At 33.7% G+C, this 20007-nt stretch overlaps 1 protein-coding gene and 1 long non-coding RNA gene across 3 annotated transcripts in view; both read left to right on the forward strand.

Annotated features, from left to right (window-relative positions):
• Window positions 1–16619, forward strand: part of LOC142875540 (uncharacterized) — a 77431-nt gene extending 60812 nt beyond the window's left edge. The window contains exon 2 of the long non-coding RNA XR_012922896.1: window positions 1–16619. This exon is cut by the window's left edge and continues 59935 nt beyond it. This is a non-coding gene — a long non-coding RNA (uncharacterized LOC142875540).
• The window catches only part of PRKG1 (protein kinase cGMP-dependent 1), a 1210052-nt gene that overhangs the window by 574313 nt on the left and 615732 nt on the right, over window positions 1–20007 (forward strand). The window lies entirely within an intron of this gene.

Consider the following 20007-nt stretch of genomic DNA (forward strand, 5'->3'; position numbering starts at 1 on the left):
TATTATTTACTACCAGCTCAGCTAAACCTGGTATTGGTGATCATCTTGAGGATTGACTGGTCAGTATTAGGATTACTCTTGGAAAGTTTTATTGAGGAGAAGGTCTCTGTCAGTTTTCCCTGTTTGGAAGACAGCTGTGCTGCTCATTGCTATACCATCAACACTGTTTTCCCTTTTTCATCGGTAACTATGCAGGAGTTTGAATTTGTAGTTTAATCTGGTAAGGCTATTGGGGCACTGTTTTAGTTTTCAGGGTTTTTTGTTTGTTTGTCTTTATTAATTTGTTCATTCATTTATTCAACTAGTCAATGTTTAGTGAAAACCTACCATGTACTGAAACTGGAAAATGAAAGACATGGTCTCTACCTCAATCCATTCACCAACAAGTCAACTAACAATGAAAATATAAGTGCTATCATAGATGAAAGGAAGCAAGGGAGGGGGACACTTAACACCTTGGGAAAAAGAGTAAGGATGACTTTCTGTGTGGCCTTTCAATGAAGTCGTAAAGAAATAAGCCAATTGGAGAGGAGAGGAAAGGATATTATGGCAAACAGAAAGACAGACTTGTGCAAAATTGTGGATACACAAAAGAACATTGATTTGGAAACTCAAAATAAATTCAGTTTGCTAGGGAATGGGATACATGGGAAAAAATTATATGGATGAAAGCTTGGATAAATTATGGAGACTTTCTTCCTTATCTATAAAGTGCATGCAGGTCACTTAGCAGAGTGAGGACATAAAATAAGTGCTTCATGTTCCTTTAGTGGTGAAGGTAAGGGTTTCATATAATATCTCTTGGGACTAAGGACTAAAAAACTCTTCTGATTAATTTTTAATGTTTTTATGAAATTCTAAAGCTTGACAAACAGTGTATGGCCCAGATAGATGCCTCCTATTGATGCTTTGAAAACTTTACCAATTTTGAAGGGTATCCGCTCATTTTATGATTTGCTGAAATTGGTAGGATACAGCAATTGCAACTGGAAATCAGAGCACACTAGTGGTTGATAGCTCAGGCTTTTGAAGTCAGACCTGCAAATTTTATGTTTCTAATTTGCAAAATGGGGATAATAATAAAAGTATGTAACTCAGTGTTTTTCTGAGACTTAGAAGACTTGCAAATGTTTTGCAGAGTACTAAGCACCTAGAAAGACTTGTGAAATGGTAGCTAAAAGTCACAATATTCCTGTGATCTCATTTTCAATGGTAAATTAATATATGTGTTTTCTCTCAACATTATAGAAATAAATAGCCCTGATATATTTTTATTCACCATCCTTAAATTTTTTCTATTTCTTTTAATAAATAGACCATGCTGATAAATGCCTCTGAAAGCAAAAAGCTTTCAAGTTTTTAAAAACTGCAAGTTACAACATGTTAGTGAACTACAGAATCAATTTAGTGGGTAACAACTAGCCCTTTGTTTTTATGAAATAGAAAGGAACATAATTGAAAATGTAGAGGAGTCAATAAGAGTAAGTAAGTTTCATTAAATCTTGTTTCAGGTATGTGTATATGAAATCATTATGTATAATATATTTTCCATCATAATTCTTGGTCAAGGAGTTTGGAAGTAATTGCTCTAAGGACAGAAAGCAAGTATTACAAGCTTCTCTCTAATTTGCATCAGAGTCACAGATTGCCGTAATATTTAAATAAAATCTAGCAGACTAGAAAAGAAAGAAGAGTTTGTTGTAAACAGCGACACGTGATTTTACAGAATATACTACAGTTTTGTTTTCTTTTATAAGATGCAAGGGGGGAAATGCTGTCATTCAAATATTCTGTCTGTTGGAAACTCAGAAACTACTTGGTCTTTGGAGTTATGTAAAAAGGATTTTGAAAAATAGGCTGAATTTTTTTCCAGTGCTTTTGTGAGCATATACACATGCATACCCATCACAATAAAGTACAGATGACTTCAGGAGTGTGAAGGCTCAGAAAGCAAACTTTGCCTTTTCCTTGTGTTCTTCCATTATCATCCATTCAAATTGTTGCTTATTTAGGGCAACCAGGTTAATCCTATCTGTTCTCCCCTACTGAGCTGCTATTTTCCTTCACAGTGTTTTCTAATTACTTTGTGAATAAAATGTTTTAGATTGAGAGTAAAATTGAGTGCAAAGTTATGCTTGTAGCTACAAATGTACTCTCTTTAATGGTTGAGTTGGAGCTGGTCGCTTTTGTAAGGGTCTCTGATGGTGCTGTGGTAGAACTGTGCCTACTGACCCATGTCTCTTGTTGCTGGTGAAATTAATTCAGAACATGGTGAGTCTCTAATGACAGAAAGAGCAAATGTGTTTCCCTTTCTGAACAGTAGTTTTCTTGGTTCCATGGTAGGGATAATGCTTGGAGCTCTTAGTATTTTCCACCTATTGCCAACTTCTATAAAATTCCTTCTTTTAGAGATTATGTCCAATGTAATGAGTCTTGCTTTTAAGATCATATAAGTCTTTACATTTAGTTTTTTATCTCTGGATTTGGACGATTGTTGTTTAGAAATGATCAGTAAATGATTCTGGCTAGCGGAATACCTTTAAATTTGAGCACAGGTTCTGAGGGTCCAATTGTTGCCAGACCATGGTATAGCAAGAGTTGACTTAATGCTGCTTACATATTTAGAAAAATAATTCCCTTAGAATCATTCCAGGTTTGTTTTGTGGACCTCTTATTTTCTACCCTAAAAGAAAAAAAAAATAGATTGGTATCATAGATAGTATTGTTAACCTGATGACGATAATAGATTTAAGCTTTTTGGACAAATTCTCACCCCTTTAAACAGTTTAGCTGAATGTTCTGAGGCAAGGGGAAATATAAATCAGGCACTGCAACTAAAAATGTCATGTAAATCAAGCCAGGTAACTTAAAATAATGAATAAAGAAAAAAACACATGACATTCCTGGTCAAGCTTTTGTTTTCTTACTTTTAACATCCCTAGATAACAGAGAAATCGTTTTGAAGTATAAAAAAGTGAAAGTGTAAACATGATAATAAGTGACAACTGATAATTTCATTGTGGGGATAGACGAGATTGGTGTGGTCTGTGGATAAATGGAGAATGCCCTGCCTAACCAGACATTGCATGCACTCAGCTCCAACAGATGGGTGTCATTTGGGAAGTCAGGCCCAGAAGATTCAGGTTTTTTTTTTCCTTCATAAAAAGCCAAATCCAGATTTTTAATATGAAATCTCCTGGCTTGTAAATGTTGGCTCAGATTTTTGGGGCAACATGCAGACCAAACAACATTTATGTGTAAGCTTACTTGGCCTACTGGTTGTCAACGGATGCCCTTTCAGCTGCGGATTTTCCAACAAGAACAGATGGAATATTTTCATTGCTAATGAGGTTAGTAATTTAGAAGTGCTCTGGAACCCCTCTTTTGAGGAAGTGTCATCCTTGTATCTTGATTTAATAAAAATGTTTTGATCACCGATATATACCGTTTTAGAGAATGCAAAGATTTCTGTGGTTGGCCACATACCACTTAGATTGGAGAAGGGGGACATGAGATTACAACTAAGGCAGAATGAAAGATGTCCTTTAATAGAGATTTTTTAAAAAGCACTGTGAGAGTGATAAGCCTAACATAGGTATTAGCAAAGCTTCACAGAGGAACTAATGATGCATGAGACTATAAAGTATTAATAGGATTTTGATGGAAAAGGAAGAGAGGATTAGCCAAAGAGAGGGAAAAGTATAAGCATCTCTACAGTTATATTGTGGGCTTTCACATGTCTTAAAATGGTGAATGATTGGGTATAACTGGAAGGTAGAATACATGACCACATATAACTGGGGCCAGGCCAAGGGGGCCTTTGAATATTAGTCTACAGATCTGAAACTTGATTGTATAGTCAAGGGCACCATTCAGGGTTTAGACCAGAGAAGAGACATTATCCGATCTGATCAGTGTGTGCTTATTCCAAATGCTGCATTGGGTTCCCTTAAAGTAGTTGGAAATCTTCTCTAAGGAATTGGTTAAAAATAGGCATTCTGCCTAGATAGTGGCTAAGCAGCTGTGTGAATTCTGGAGGTACTGACAATTATTAAGAATCAACTTTGCACTAGTCATGATAAATTAAATCCTTGTGATTTCCAAATGAAACTATAAAACAATATGCAGGAGGCTATCAGAAGACCTAGTATTTTAACTAGTGTGCAGAACATAGTAACCTGTCCTGCTTTGGGTTCTGTGCAAAGAATATTATGCCTCAATTAGAAGCAACTAATATTAATAGAAATCATGAAAACATGAATTAGATAAAATTAGGTTGAAATAGGCTGGAAAGGAAATGCAATGACTTTAATTATTTTAACAAAAAAAGAGATTAGATAGGATGAAGTTGCCACAATATGAAAGTGGAATGAAAATTTAATATGTAAATATAGGCCAATAAAAGTGCCATTTTCTATGTTAAAACATTTATTCAAAATAAGAGGAAAAAAACTTTACAACCATGATAAAATTGTCTCAGATTAAAAAGAAAATACAGAATTAAATCAGGTTTTAGAGGCAGATTTTCCTCCTAAAATGCCAATGGTCAAAACTCACTTGTGGATAATGTGTCATAAAAGGCACCTGTTGGCCAGTACTTGGGTGTTGGTCAGGAAAAACCAAGCATTGTGCCAAATTATAATTAGATAAAAAATGTCCTAGACAGATGGCCATTTTGGCACAATTGGCATAAACAATGTATGAATTAATGTGAATTGCCTTAACACGTTATTTCTCTCTTCCAAGAAACTCAATGTAGAATGCATGTGACTCCTGTTCATCAACTCAACTGTAATTATGGGTCTAAATTAATCACTTGGTTTATCACTTGCCAATTGCTCAATCTGGCCTCTCTAGATACTTTAGAGACAAGGAAACAATTTAACTAAACAATATTAAATAAAGAGTTCGAGATCACAATAAAGAGAATAAAAACGATAAACCTTCAGCTTCTAATCTTTTGCATAGTTAATAGAGCAGTGCAAAAATGAATTCCTGTAAGGCTATTGAAACAAATTCATCATAAAACAAGAGGTACCTTGGTTGAAGCAAATAAGTCAGGGAATCTATAATAGCACTTAACATTTATGTAAAATTCATTAAGTCATGAATGAATGGGATCCAAAAGTTCTGTTTGGTGGCTTGGTCTTATTTTCATCTTTTTGCTTTTTTTTTTTAACTGTAGGCTGCTTTAAGTTCTTTATAGAAGGAAATGGGGTTTAAATTGAATGAGTTTGCATATTTGGTTTTTTTCAATTTCACACTTCTTCTTGGCTTATGAATATATTTGACAATTGATTTTAAAAGAGGGAAATCAATACTGCCCTGGGATTTTGGAGATCTTGGCTTTTTCCTTTAGTTTTTCCATGAGTCAGCTATCTTCAAAAGGAAAACCATTGACTTTTTATAATTAATTCTGTAAATTAACAGAATTAGACAAAAAGTATTTGGGGCCTGTTCATCACATAATTGGTTATTCACGTCATGTTTTATTTAATTACAGTACTCAATAATTAGAATTGAGAGCACAAGAGTAAGCTGACTGATGTTAAACATCTCCAGGAGAACACAGCTATGTCGGTGAGAATAGCATCAAATACTGTGTCTGGCACAGGATAGTGCTCAATAATTATTTAGCACATTGACTGCCACACTAGAAAAAAATAATTTCCCTGGGGCCATGGTTTTTTATTACGAAAATAGAATACAAACAATGTTTTGTTTGAAAACAAAACAATGCTTTCTAATCTAATGAAAAATTTGTTATATTTTATTGTTTTCTGTGTGTGAGTTATATGCAACTCACGTGGTGCTAGAATCAGTTTTTACACTGCATGCCAATTGAGTTGTATGGGACTCACTACATATTTACTGAATTTGTTTCGAAGAATTGAATCTTCACAAGGCCCCAGGCTCAAAACTACCGTCAGTTAAATACAACTCACATGGCAGTTAATGTATTAACTAATGGTTCTAAGCCACTGTTAGAAATGGATGATAAACTTCAGGCACTAGGATAAGATTTGAAAAGGCTGTTCCTGGGCAAATAGGAGAGACTTTTCATTTGACCATCTGCCCAAACAGAAGTGTATTTGTTTCAAATAGTCTTCAAAAAGTCTATTTGTTCCAAAGGTTTGTTTCATTCCTGACTCATTCTGTTTGTTGCTTTAGTTTGTTACTTTTTATAAATAAATTTGCCTCTTTTTTCTTTTAAGTTATTTTTACCTATATGAAATCCTTTGATGTGATAGATAGCAAATGAGGAGAACAGTGTGATTTACTTAATGATTTTTCTTGAGTCCTGTTCTTTTCCAGTAAAGGCTTGAATAGACAAACTAAGACACCCATTACTAACTCCTAATGTAGCAATAAATTGGATTGGCTACAGCGAGTGCCTAGTTTAGTGGCTGGGTGTCTTGTAATGGTTGGATATGGTGGTTCATATTTCAGGCTTTTCCTCTTTTAATAAAAACCTTCTCAATAAAAAAGTCAACCTTGTCCACTTGTCCCTGGCAAATATGAAATAATGAAAGTAGCTAAGTATGAGTGGGTGAGAAATGGAACAAGATGAGAAATCACTAACGTGCCTAAAGATAAGCATTGTGGACATTTAACCAATTAAATGATAATAATAATTAGGTTTACAATTGATAATTCTGTTGGCTAGTCTACTAGACTTTGTACAAAGTTGAAAATTGCCCAGTAGAAATGGTGTTGACTTGCTGGGTTTCTTTTTCTGTGTAGTTTTAAAAAATTGACTAACAGTGTTTTATTATTTCAGATATTTGTACTCCATTTTGGAATCTCTACTTTTCTTAGTATGATAATGGAAGCTTTTTTTTTTTTTTTCTCCTTTTGGAAATCAGAGGCATAAGGACATTGTCAAATGTTGTCATAGTGTTGAGTCTCCAAATTGAGTCAGCATGGGGTGTGTAGGGCTTTGTGGTGAGCAAATGAGCAGAAAGGTACCTTAACAACTACATTAAGCAGTTGCAAGGAAAGATTTATAGTTTAAGTTTTATAGTTTAAGATTTATAGTTTAGATTTATAGTTTAAGATTTATAGTTTATTAAATATTTGAATATTTAATATGTGGCTGAATTTTATTGTTCATTCATTAAATCATTACTGTGTCATATGCTTCAGTGTAGAAACTACAGGGGGAAATAAGACTTTGACTCTTTTTGTCTCAAGCTCTTTTGATCTCGGATTTTCACATATTTTATTTCCCTGCCATCTTGGAAAGGCATACAGATAACCAAGAGGTTCTTTGTTATAATACAGAATATAAAGCAGAAGAGTTAAGATGGGAATACTATGCACAGGAAAGCCTGTCTCTGGAATAGAATCATGGTGATGAAAGGAAGCAGAAAGTAATCATTTTTCAGTTCAGTTAATTTGAAATAACAACACACTGAAAGCATTATTTCCCAATTACATAAGAATGGAAAGAAGAAATTCAACTAACTAATTAAGATTAAGAATAAAAAGGATATGCTCATTCTTAATGAATGAAACAGAAGTAGCTTAAATGGCTCATAGGGACAGACAAGGGCATGCCTCTTCAAGGAAAATTGCAAGTTCTCCAAAAGAACAGCCATTATCTTTCTATACTATAGAATTAAGAAAGAAGACTATGAATTGACCCTAAATGCTCTAATCCTTTTTAAGGAATTACTTTGGGTTTTTTCATCAATTGTATTTTTAATATATTTTAGAATAGAAGAGGTAAGGATTGAGGCTATTTTTAAGTCACATATAAAATAAATCATGTGGGAGAAAAAAAAAAAAACTAGAGTGAGACAGAGTACTGTTTAAAAGTTAAAGTTAACTCTGAGCTTCCTGAAGTCTATGTTCCAGTTACAGGAACATATAAGTTACTTATTGGAAATAAACTATTTTATGCAATGGGATTCTAAGTCAAAGTTAATATAAGGATTTTTATATAAACTATGTATTAAGAATCATAATCATTTCATAATTATGAAATGATAATTCCATAATAAAGCATTTGACTTGTTTGATATAAAACTTATGAATCTTTGGTAGTATCTAAATTAGTCATTTTTCTGTTCAGGAATATTAATTTCCTTTGTTTCTGGCCTTTTCCTAGCTACATGACCTTAGGTCAGTGACCTCTCTCAGCCTCTGTCTCTGGATCTACAGAAATAACTATCCTAGTGCCTCACTCAAGGAACTGTCGTAAATAATAAAAGAGGTAATGCACCAAAAGCAAAATCCCTGCAACACAGCAATTGCTCAATAAAGCTGAGCTGCTGTAGTCATTAGTGTCATTGTCCTCAACATCATCATTACCATTTCTACCACAACACATACAGGGACCTGCAATGCATCTCCCAACTTTACATGTCGGCAGAAAGGGAAGTGGAGTCTGATTTCCATGCAATCAGCTACCCTGCTTATAATATCATTATATGTATTTAGAGACATCTAGAACATAAATTAGTAAGCCAGTGGTAGACCGTAATAACAACTATATTATGTTTCACCGTGTCAGGAATCTGAAGCTAGCAGAGGAAAGCTGGTTTATAGTTCTTTTAACATCTGATCCTTAAATTTAAATATATATATATATATATATATATATTTTTTTTCTTCTTTCTTTTCTGTCTTGCTGGAGTTTGTACATGCAAGGATGTTAGCTGGCTGCAGTAGGGGAAAAAAATAAAGTAAACCAGAAAATAAGTTTCAAGGATTGACCAGGACTAACAATTCTAGTTATTGTTTCTCATTTGTTCTTTTGCAGCTGTGAATCATGTTTTTTCTTAAGTAGAGAAAAAAATGCTTGCAGAAAAATGTCAAAATCATCTGACTACATTTTTAGGGTTTCTCTGGAGATTTAGGGCTAAGATTTTTGAAGTTAGTAAGTCCTTCAAGTTTAGGAAGTGAAGCTTTAGGATGCTCTTAAATAAATGTTTCAAATTCCTCATGTAGCTTTGAAACTTGCAAAGTTCTCTGACATTGTTCTTACCGAATCAGCAATAGATGACTATATCCCTTTTTATATATAGTCAGAATAAAAGACATGAATATGGAATAAAATATTTTCTTCTCTCTAAATATCCAAATTTCCCTTTTGTATGTTCTAAAATGTGTATCTTTTTGTTTGATGAATTTGTACAGAATTTTGTTACCATAGATATATTGTCTCATTAGGCAGATGCATGCCATATGTAGTCAAAGTATAGATGAGGGATATGGATAAAGAAACAAATATGATAAAAGAATTAGATAATCAGGGAAAAAAACTCTACACACTACTGTCATATGGGTAAATTAAACAGTCATAAATGACTGCCAAGATTTTTTTTCTTTTATCCTGGTTTAGCATCCCAGAAAAGATTGGAAAGCATTTAATAATGAATTGTGCTTAGATTTTCCAGCAGACTGAATTCTGTTCCCAAGGGTTCATGAGTAGAGAACATCACCAATACAACCACATTAATCATCTTGAGTTCCCCTTTCTTGGGTTTGCAAATGCCCAGGGTCATTGAGAGCCTGGGGGGTGTTCCCCCACAAAGTAATCAGATAGGAATTGAACAAACTCTTGGGAGATGGATTTTTCAGTCTACAAGTTTTAGATCTCAAAACAGTTCTCATCTTGGAAGTTTCTTGCCATGTCCAGTCACCTGGTATTTTGGAGATATTGGGCATTCTCTCACACAACCTCTAAATTGTCTTCTCCTAGCTATATTGGCCCCCTCTGCTCACCTCCCACCATCTTTTGCACTCATTTCTGCTCCTTTGAAAAATGTATATAAATTATATCTTCTTCTCAACTTGTTTTTCCCAGAGGTGTTTCTTTGCTTTAGCTTCCCTCCTCAGGATCCTCTTCTCTTCTTTCTTAACAACTGACCTAGATTACTCGTTAAAACCAGAGCTTCATTTACTGGTTAAATATGGAATTGTGGTATCTAAATTATGTACAGTACCTAGTATATAAAAGCACAAGTGTTTGCTATATCACTCATTCTGTACTGATGGCTTGCATTTTCTCTCTGATCATCTGGAAGTTGAAAAATCCTCAAAGGCCTTCACTTTTTTACCTAACTCTCTAGTCTTTTTATGAACTAGTTAACATTTGCCAGGTATGTTTAACTTTGGAGGTAACAATAACATTTTATTTCTTTGGTTGGTTAGTGAATAGATGTTGAACATTTATTTTCTACTGTCATGAAAGCATACTTTTACTTGAAAAAAAAACAAAACCAGAGCTTAAAAAAACAAAACAAAACAAAACAAAAAACCCCAGCATAGGGAGAGAAAAAGAAAACAGCTAAAAATCAATCAGCAAAAGCAGTTATGTTTTCCTTGAGTAAGAAGCTGAATTTTTAAACTAGCCAAAGTCCAGAGGGGTAATATTTCCAGTCCTTCCTTTTAGTAAGTCAGTGATAATACTAGCTAGTATTTATTGAGCAGCTACTCTGTCAGTTGCTTTGTTCTACCTTTTATATAACATATTTAAGTCTCAAGAAATCTTTATAAGTTCTATATCCCCATTTTATAAATAAATTAAGGCATAAAGGTATTGTTATTGTATAAAAGAATCAGTATTTAAAGTGAGAAAGTCTAACTTTGAAGCCCATACTCACCATTTCTCCATATTAGTTTTTACTAGCCACCAAGAAAGGTAAAAAATATTAAAGAAAACAATTGTGTTTCCATAGCAAAAGAAAAGGAATGCTTGTGTCTTGCTACAGAGTAAAGGTTAACATAGAAATGTAACCTCTAGTGATAATGTTGACTAGATAAGGAGAACACCTGAGAATAAGTTTGTTTTCTAAACATTTATGTGACACATCATCAGGAATATGAAGACTGGTAAGTAAAGGCCTCTGCTTTCAAAGTCCCTAAAATTCTGAGAAGATTAAAGTTTGAACTACAAGTTTAAGTAAATATTCAAGTCATTTCAGTGATGATACAGTTGGATTGATCATAATCCTTGGGTCATGACACCTCATAATCATCAGTCCATATGTGTCCCTCTTCATTTAATTAATTCATTCATTTAGCTGTCAATTTATTCCCCTCACTTTTCACCATTAATTATGTCACTGAATCTGCTATTTAAGAAATCAGCTTCCCATTTTTTTCAGCAAAGACATAAGAATTAATCTTCATTTCTGCTAGACATCCCAGTAAGTTTTCAAAACCCACTGGTAGAACACAGAGTAGTCAAATTTAATAAAAGTATTTGGACCTATTGATTATACATGTTCATAATATTTTGGTCATACCAGTTCTTAGTGAACAGGGAAGGGACCAAAGTATCTATATTTCACTTAAGAATAATTAATGATGTGTTTATTATAACAAAGAGCTCTGTGGGACATAAAACAAATGAAATGGTCATCACAATGGGACCAACCAGAACTTATTGATTGAACAAACTGCAGGCTGTCTGGGAATGTTGAATTTCTGTCTGACTCTGAAAGAATTTGTTATCTTCAATCCAAATTGCATTTTCAACTCTTTGAAATCACAAGAAAAAATACTGTTTCTAAAACTAATCTGTGTGGTTATCTTATATCTCTGTGTTCTAATATTGCTAGTTTTGCTCCCCCTCGTTTAAGTTAATTCACCCTGATAAGAAAGCCCAAGGATTTCAGAACTACTGAGATGTAATGATGAAAACTGTGATTATTATTATTATTGTTAACTATTCATGCTTGAATAACAAATAATAGTGGAATTCTGGTTAATTTTGAGATACTCTGTATTTCAGTAACAGGGTTCATATTTGAGCATTTATCAACAGTGGTCCTATCCAACAGTATGTTTTTAACCTCTTTTTCTTTTTTCCTTGTTATAGATTTAGTGGGTATGAGTGCATAGTGGCAAAGTCTAGGCTTTTCGTGTAATCATGACCCAAATTGTATACATTGTACCCATATAGAATTTTTCATTCCACACCCCTCTCCCATGCTCCTACCCTCTCACCCTTCCAGGTCTCTAATGTCTATTATTTCACTCTCTATGTCCATGTGTACACATCACATATCTTACATGTGAAAACATTCAGTATTTGAGTTTCTGTGTCCATGTTATTTCACTTATGGCCTTTAGTTCTATCCATGTTACTGCAAAAGACATGATTTCATTAAATGTTTCCAATCTCAATAGTATTTCACGTGATAAAAACAAATTACTTTTATTCTAATAAAAATGGATTTAATGCCAACAAGGTTTAGTGCCAATGTTGAAAACTTAGGCACCCTAAGACTATTGGTTTTCCCCTTTTTGAATTCTCATGCTAATTTATTATATACACATATCTCTAAATTTTAATTAGATATCTTACAATTTTAACATTTGATAAATATTGGAATAAAAGTATTCATACTCATGCTCAATAAGGCACTTATGGAGTGGGGGCTTTTCTTTAACTTGACATTTAGAGCATGTAATATTTATATGCGGAAAATGACAAGCTTGACATAACTGGATACAACAGACTGGTGAAGAAATACCTAATTGGCCTAGACTGTGAAGGTTCTCCCAATGAATGCTTGGGTTAATAAAAGCTTTCTTTGGTGGTGGAATAATTCTCTGGTGCCTTTAAATACAACTGGAGGTTTGTTTTTTGTTGATTTTTTTTAAATCTCCAAAGATTTTGTTGTTGAAGTCATTCTCTAGCACTTCTAAGTACTGCTGACAAAAAGAAGACAAAAACAAAAACAATTTCTAATTACAGAGACTTTCAAACATCAATAAAATTAAAAAAGTAATCAATGAAACCTCATGTCTCATCACCCAGCATCAACATCATTAACCAGTAATGGCCAATCCTGCAACATTCTCAACCATTCCCTGTTTCTCATACTGTTCTGAAACCCCTGATATTATATCATTTCCTTTGTAAATTTTCTAGTATGTGTCCGAGTTCCCTTTTATTCCCACCATGATCACAATACCAATGTCACACCTAAAAATATAATAAATTATTAAAATTATCAAATTTTCAGTCAAGGTTCAAATTTTCAATTATCTTAAAATGTGTCACATAGTTTAGCATGTTCCTCTAACTTATCTCTGTAGTTCCTGTGAATTGAAAGTTGGATCTCAACTGCATCAAGATTCTGGTTTGATTTTTGTTCTTATTGTTGAAATTACTTCATAGCTGTATTCATTCTTCCTTTCAAGAAGCATGTAATTTCTGAATTTGTTTTTTGTGATGTTAACAGCAGCTGATGTTCACTATCTCTCTAGATCCATTTGCTCATTATTAGTTTGGATGTTCTTATTCTTTATTTATTATCTGGAATAATTCTACCTAGAGAATTTATGGAATTAAGTATTGTATCTGTTTTAATTCACTTTAGTTCTTATTAATGTCTAAATTGTCCCAATTTAGGTCAGTGGGAGCCTCTTCAAGTTTCATTCTGAGTTCTTTTGACATGGATCTAGTAGTCATCAATAGCTTTCTTTTTATCAGATATGTTAAGATTGTCCAGACTCATCTTGTATATTTTATATTTATTTTATGAATCAGCCTTTTCTTCAATGACCATAAATTCCTTTTAGGAGGAAATGACATTTAGACACCCACAATCTGGGCACTAGGGTTGCCCATTGGTATTCACTTGGTCATTGTTTCTAAGTCTTTTTAGCATATGAAATTTTAAAATATATTTTTCTTTTTTCTTACTACTTTATTCCTAAATGAAAAAAATCATCTTTTTGTCCACATGCACAGTTTTTGCTTATAAAACTTGCTTAACCTAGGAAAGATTTAAAGTAGCTTACACTTGACAGGGTGTTCGTTGCCACAGATGAAACAACCTTGTAGTTATGAGACAGCATCTCAAACCATATGAAAACATTTTGCAATAACATCGTATGTGAATAACATATATATCTCATATTTGAACTGTGTATAAATAAGCAATCTTTAGTTCAATTTCTTCTGAAAATCACCTCTAGAAAATAGATTTATATATGCTAGAAAATACACAATAGCTTAATAATGATGTGAATATTTTAGTGAATTAGCATCCAGTGACGAATTAGTCACCATTTTTCTAATTAGAATGTGAAATCTTAATTTTTTGGAGTCTGATTAACTGATAATAGCTATGTCATAGTGTTCATGCAAAAACCTGTTTTGATAGGCATTGCAATATAAAAAGCATCAGCTGTTAGGCAAAATGAAAACAAAAGAAAAATCAGTATTAATTATTTTCCTTTCAAAATTCTCTGAGCACCTGATACAATATGGGAGTGAAGCTTCAGATACATCAATATCAGGACTGGTATTATTGGGTATTGTGTTAGACTTTGTAAAATTAAAGGTTGAGAAAAAAATGTATGCTTAGAAAAAGTTCAATCTAGATATTTGCAACTAAGAAGATAAACAATTGAAGCCAACTATTCAGTTTATTTTTTAAAAAATGAAACAGACTTAGTAAGTCTTTCATTTGACTTGATTTTTATAATATGCATAAAATCAATTATTAAGCCTAAACTGTCAAATATTGTAATTTTTTAAAAACCTGGTGGGGCTGGGGTGGGGAGATGAATTTCTGTCACCAGGAGCCTAGTTAAATTTTAAGTACAACAGTAGAATAAATTCTATTCAGCCACTGGAAAAAATGAGGCAGATCTGCATGTGCTGCTATGAAAATCTCCAAAGTTTAGTATTGTTTGTTGGTTATCTACATGGGCTATGGAGCCAGACCATAAGATTTCTTTTTTTTCATTTGTTTTGTTGTTTGTTTGTTTGTTTGTTTTTGAGACAGAATCTCACTCTGTTGCCTGGGCTACAGTGCCATGGCGTCAGCCTAGCTCACAGCAACCTCAAACTCCTGGGCTCAAGCAATCCTTCTGCCTCAGCCTCCTGAGTAGCTGGGACTATAGGCATGTGCCACCATGCCTGGATAATTTTTTCTATATATTTTTAGCTGTCCAATTAACTTCTTTCTATTTTGGTAGAGACGGAGTCTCATTCTTGCTCAGGCTGGTTTCAAACTCCTGAGCTCAAATGATTCACCCTCCTTGGCCTTCCAGAGTGCTAGGATTACAGGCATGAGCCACGCCACCCAGCCTTAGACCAGAAGATTTCAATCCTGGCACTATTAGTACAACATTGAGCAAGCTACTTAATCACTTTATATCAGTTTTCTTAGTCTATAAAATAAGTGTTATAATAACATATACCTCTGACAGTTGTTATGAGAATGAACTCAAAAACATGCCTGTTGCATGCTAAATGTTCATAGGCTAACTTTTTCCCTCTCCTTCTTTACCTCCTTCTCCTCTTTTTCCTCCTCTTCCTCTCCATCTTCCCTCTTCATTGTTTTTGTCATTTTCATCATCATCATCTTGCCAAGTAAAAAACACAAGCTTTATTATAATTGTTTCTACAGTAGGATCCTATTTGTGTTAATGAAAGCATGTGGGTGTATACTTGTATATATAAAACTTTATACTTATATCCATAAACATTTATAGAAAAATACATTAAAAATGGTTAAGAAGTGATTGCTTCCAGAGAGCAAATCTCTTGAGAGTTAAAAGGGGTGAGACAAGAACTTCACATATTATACTTTCTCTTGTTTTAGGCTTATATTTTGAATGTGCATGTATTTTTTTAAGCAAAATAGTATAAATTAAAAAGTAAATAATTTGATAAATTTTGTAAATTAGTTATGTTGGTCTTGACTATGAGACTGACCTAAGGTAAGATGGACAAAGAAGAAACCTATGTGAAATTATTCAAAGTACTTACATACAGTCACTTCTCAAAATTATCTTTTCTATAGCCCATTTAATTCAACAAAATTCTGCTACTAGAGACTAATGTCTTGATGTTAATAATTATCCCCCTTTATAGAAAATAACACCCATTTGGAAAAGTTAATGTAAGTGAAATATTAATTAGGGACATTTAGATGTAAATTTCTTTTTCCAGGTGGTTTTCCTGCCCATAATATCTATTTGCTAACTACACTCTGATAGAATGGATGTTCTGATTATTGGAAAGCTAGTGAGTTATCATGGGATCAGGATTAAAAAAAAAAAGTGGGTGTGAACCATGGTGAAATGAGATTAAAGGGTGTTAACAAAAAGAAGATTTTCTGATCTAACAGTCCTGGGTAAAAATCTCAACTCTGCCCAATGAAGTGATGCATAGCCCTGAAAAAGTCACTCTTAACTTTTCTGACACTATTCTCCATCAATATAATTAAGACAGAAAGCTCCACATCCCAGGGATGTTTGTAAGTATTGAATGTGGTATTTGTGCTTGCCTAATGCGAGCCTCGAATATAATGTTTATTGCTATTTTAGTAGGAGGAGAGCAAGGACGGTCCTGGCTAAATCACTAAAGAACAAAGTGAGCTTGGCTTGCCCATTTACCACTTTTCTGTTTCCAGCTATTTATTTGAACAGGAGAGCTGGATTGTTAATGATCATTAATTTTTTGCATATCAATCTTCAATGGCTAATTATTTGATAGTATTATACTCTAACACAATCTCAAAATTTCATCAACTTCAAGAGGGACTCACTTTACACACAGTTCTCATGGTTAAATTTTAGGTTGATTATTGGTTTTCATAGAACTCATAATAATAAAAAAAATTTAATCCATTAAAAAATACATTTAACTACCACTGCATCATAAATATTTAAGTGCTTAATATTTTAGAACATTACGTGAAAATGGTTTCATTAACTGATTTGATAATTTATAATTACTTGACATAATTATACATTGTACAGTATGTTTTTATCTAATGTATGTATTCAAGATCTAAAAGTCCATGTGTTATTTTCAACCACATTTTACTTTGTTTTGAAATTATCCTTTTCTGTAATAAAAATCATATTTTCTTTTAGATTATATTTTAGGAAATCACATTTTCTTTTTTTTTTCTTTTTTTTCTTTTTTTTTGAGACAGAGTCTCACTGTGTTGCCTGAGCTAGAGTGTCATGGCATCAGCCTAGCTCATAACAACCTCACACTCCTGGGCTCAAGCAATTCTTCTGCCTCAGCTCCCCAAGTAGCTGGGACTAGAGGCATGTACCACCGTGCCTGGCTAATTTTTTTCTATATATTTTTAGTTGGCCAATTAATATGTTTCTATTTATAATAGAGATGAGGTCTTGCTCTTGTGCAGGCTGGTTTCGAATTCCTGACCTTGAGCGATTCACCCGACTCGGCCTCCCAGAGTGGGAAATCACATTTTCTAGTTATGTATTTATATGTAATTATTTAAAATCTATCAAGATCATTTTAAAACTATGTAATCTCTTACTTATATCTATCATTTATTATTCAATAAATATTTATTGAGTACCTCTCTGAATAAGGCCTAATTTTAAGAACTTTGGGGGATATAAGATGGATCATACATAAATCTAAAACTTAGTTTAAAATCTTGGCAATGAGATGAGATGTACATATCTCTATCTCCTTCCCCTTCCCCAAGTAGACCTCAAGGAAAATCATAAATTTTTAATGAAATAGAATGATTTTCAACAAATTATTAACTCTCAATTAAAGCTGTGGTGCTGGATCATGGGCATCACATATTGCCTGGACTGGCTGAAAATCCTAATCAAGTCATGCAAATTCATCTAAAGAGCATATAGTTTATTTAATATAATAGTAATGATATATTCATTTTTATTTTTTCCATAAAACTCAGAGTACTCATTAATCTTCATAACATTTCTGTGAATAGAAAGAAGGCGGGTGGTACTAGACATTTATTTTTTTTTCTCTAATCATCTTTTCCTGCTGGACCTAGAGTGGTTGAAAATGTCAATTTACTCTATAAATATTTTTCCTTGAACATTTTTCTTGAACTGCCAAGTGGCCTCAGCATTATCAATAAGGGCTTTGTTCAGTGACATTTAATATTCAATTACAGAAAAGTATGTCATTTTAATGTCTAGCTTCCACTTCTCTCAAAAAAATAATTTTTTTTAGAATATGCAAGGAAAATCGAGCATTTCTAGGCATTAACAATGTTATATGGGATACGTAATTATATTCCAGTAGACATGTTTTCTCATTTTGTTTTCAGTAAATTATATCCACCAGCAAAAATACCTAAAGTATCTATAGAAGGCCTAATTAACCAGTATATGCATTGGTGATCAGCTCTGTGCTTTTGCCACTGCATATTTGTCCTTTTTCCCTGGGATTCAAGTGCAGATTTCAGGTTTCAGTAGACAACAGTCATAAAAAATAGGAGCTGCTACTTTCTTTTTTTGAAACCAGAAATTCACTTGCATTGTGTATGGAGCAAGGAACCTGTGATGAGTCATTGCTATTTTAAAGAGAAGAAGTAATCACTAGGTAGAACATTTATTGTTAATATATTAAGCACTTTGGATGCCTTCTTTGTACAACCTATCTTCTTTAATTAAACATAATGATTTTAATTTTTTTTCTTCTAGGAGTGATCCCCACTGTATATTTATAATCATTTTCAGTATAAGGTGAACTCTTTAGTTGCTAAGGAACATGCTTGCTGAATTTGTTTCCCCACAGATAAGTAAAATATTCCTTCCTGTGTTTTTATTCTGTAGATAAATTCACACTTAACTAGGGCATATTCAAAGGAGAACATTACGCACTGGACTGAAAAATTCTGGTGTGGAGGAAAATAAACCATGTATTAGAGCTGTCTGTCCACAACCAGCAGAAGAGGTGACCAAGTAGAACTCACTGTATAATTTGCTATATAACTTGCAGTGCAAAATGAAACTATGTGACTCCTTATTTCAAAATCATTAAGACTTTCAAGGCAATAGTAGCAGAACATTAAGCCAAGTGTAAAACCCATATGAAAAAGGGGTCCCATGAGACTACATAAGTTTCATGCCCATGAAGCCAGCCTTAGAGTCAGGATCTAATACCCACTCATCTCTCTAGATCTAACAGTCCTCATCTCTCAAGCTCTGGTTCAAAAGCTTTTCTTCTGTGAGGCTGGAATGGACCAACAACTCCTAGAAGTCAGGATTTTGCCCACCAGCACAAAGCATGGCCATGGTATACACAAAGTGCCCAGGAGTGAGCCCATCTAACCCTCAGTGCCTTCTCCTCTTCTAGAACCTGGAAATCATTCTCTCTCCAGTACATTTGCTGATTAATCATGTGCTATATCAGGTAACCTCTTGCTTTATGTTGAATTGGAATCTTTTCTCTCTTAAACATTGCTTTGCTTTCTGCTTCATCCCAATTGTGTGTTCCCTGATAAGAGTCCATGTTCTAGAATTATTATGTCGCATACATACCCAAGCACAGTATCTTTTCCACGTAAGTTGAAACAACAAAAAATTATAAACCACAGATAAAAGTAACTAGCAATGATAAAACAAACAAAAATGCATTACTCTTAGGTCTTAGGGTATTAAAAAATTTGGTGTTCAGTTATCAAATAGTTACCTTTGTCTTAATTTTTTAATGCATTGGAATTGAAAGTGATTAATTTTAAATTTTAACTTTAATCATGTAGCACAGTGATTCCTGAAGTGTGTTCCATGGAATGTAAATGAGAATTATGTAGATTTCTGTGATCAAGTAAGTTTGGGAATACTTTAGAAAATAATAATATAGTTGACACTATGTGGATCCTTGTACTTCCCATTTCTGGGCTCCTGCCATAAACAAGGCTTTCAAGGCCTAAGATATTGCCCCCACACCCCCCTCATTGTCCCCATTCTCATCAGTTAATTTTAGTTCAATTGCAGTCGTACCTTCTATGTAGTCACTGGTGCCTGTGATTTCACCACAGGAATCTCTCCTTAAGCTCCTCTTACATTAGCGGTTCTCAACTGGGGGCAATTTTGCCCTCCAGAATATTTGGCAGTGTCTGTAGACATTTTTGGTTGTCACATTCAGGTTGGAGACAGAAATGTTATTGGCACCCAGTGGGTACAAGCCAGGGATGCTGCTAAACATCCTACAGGGCACAAGACAGCCCTGCAACAAAGAATCATAAAGCCCAGAGTATCAATAGTAAACATTCAGGC

The sequence above is a fragment of the Microcebus murinus genome, chromosome 14, assembly GCF_040939455.1.
Source record: "Microcebus murinus isolate Inina chromosome 14, M.murinus_Inina_mat1.0, whole genome shotgun sequence".
In the NCBI taxonomy this organism is placed as follows: Eukaryota; Metazoa; Chordata; class Mammalia; order Primates; family Cheirogaleidae; genus Microcebus; species Microcebus murinus.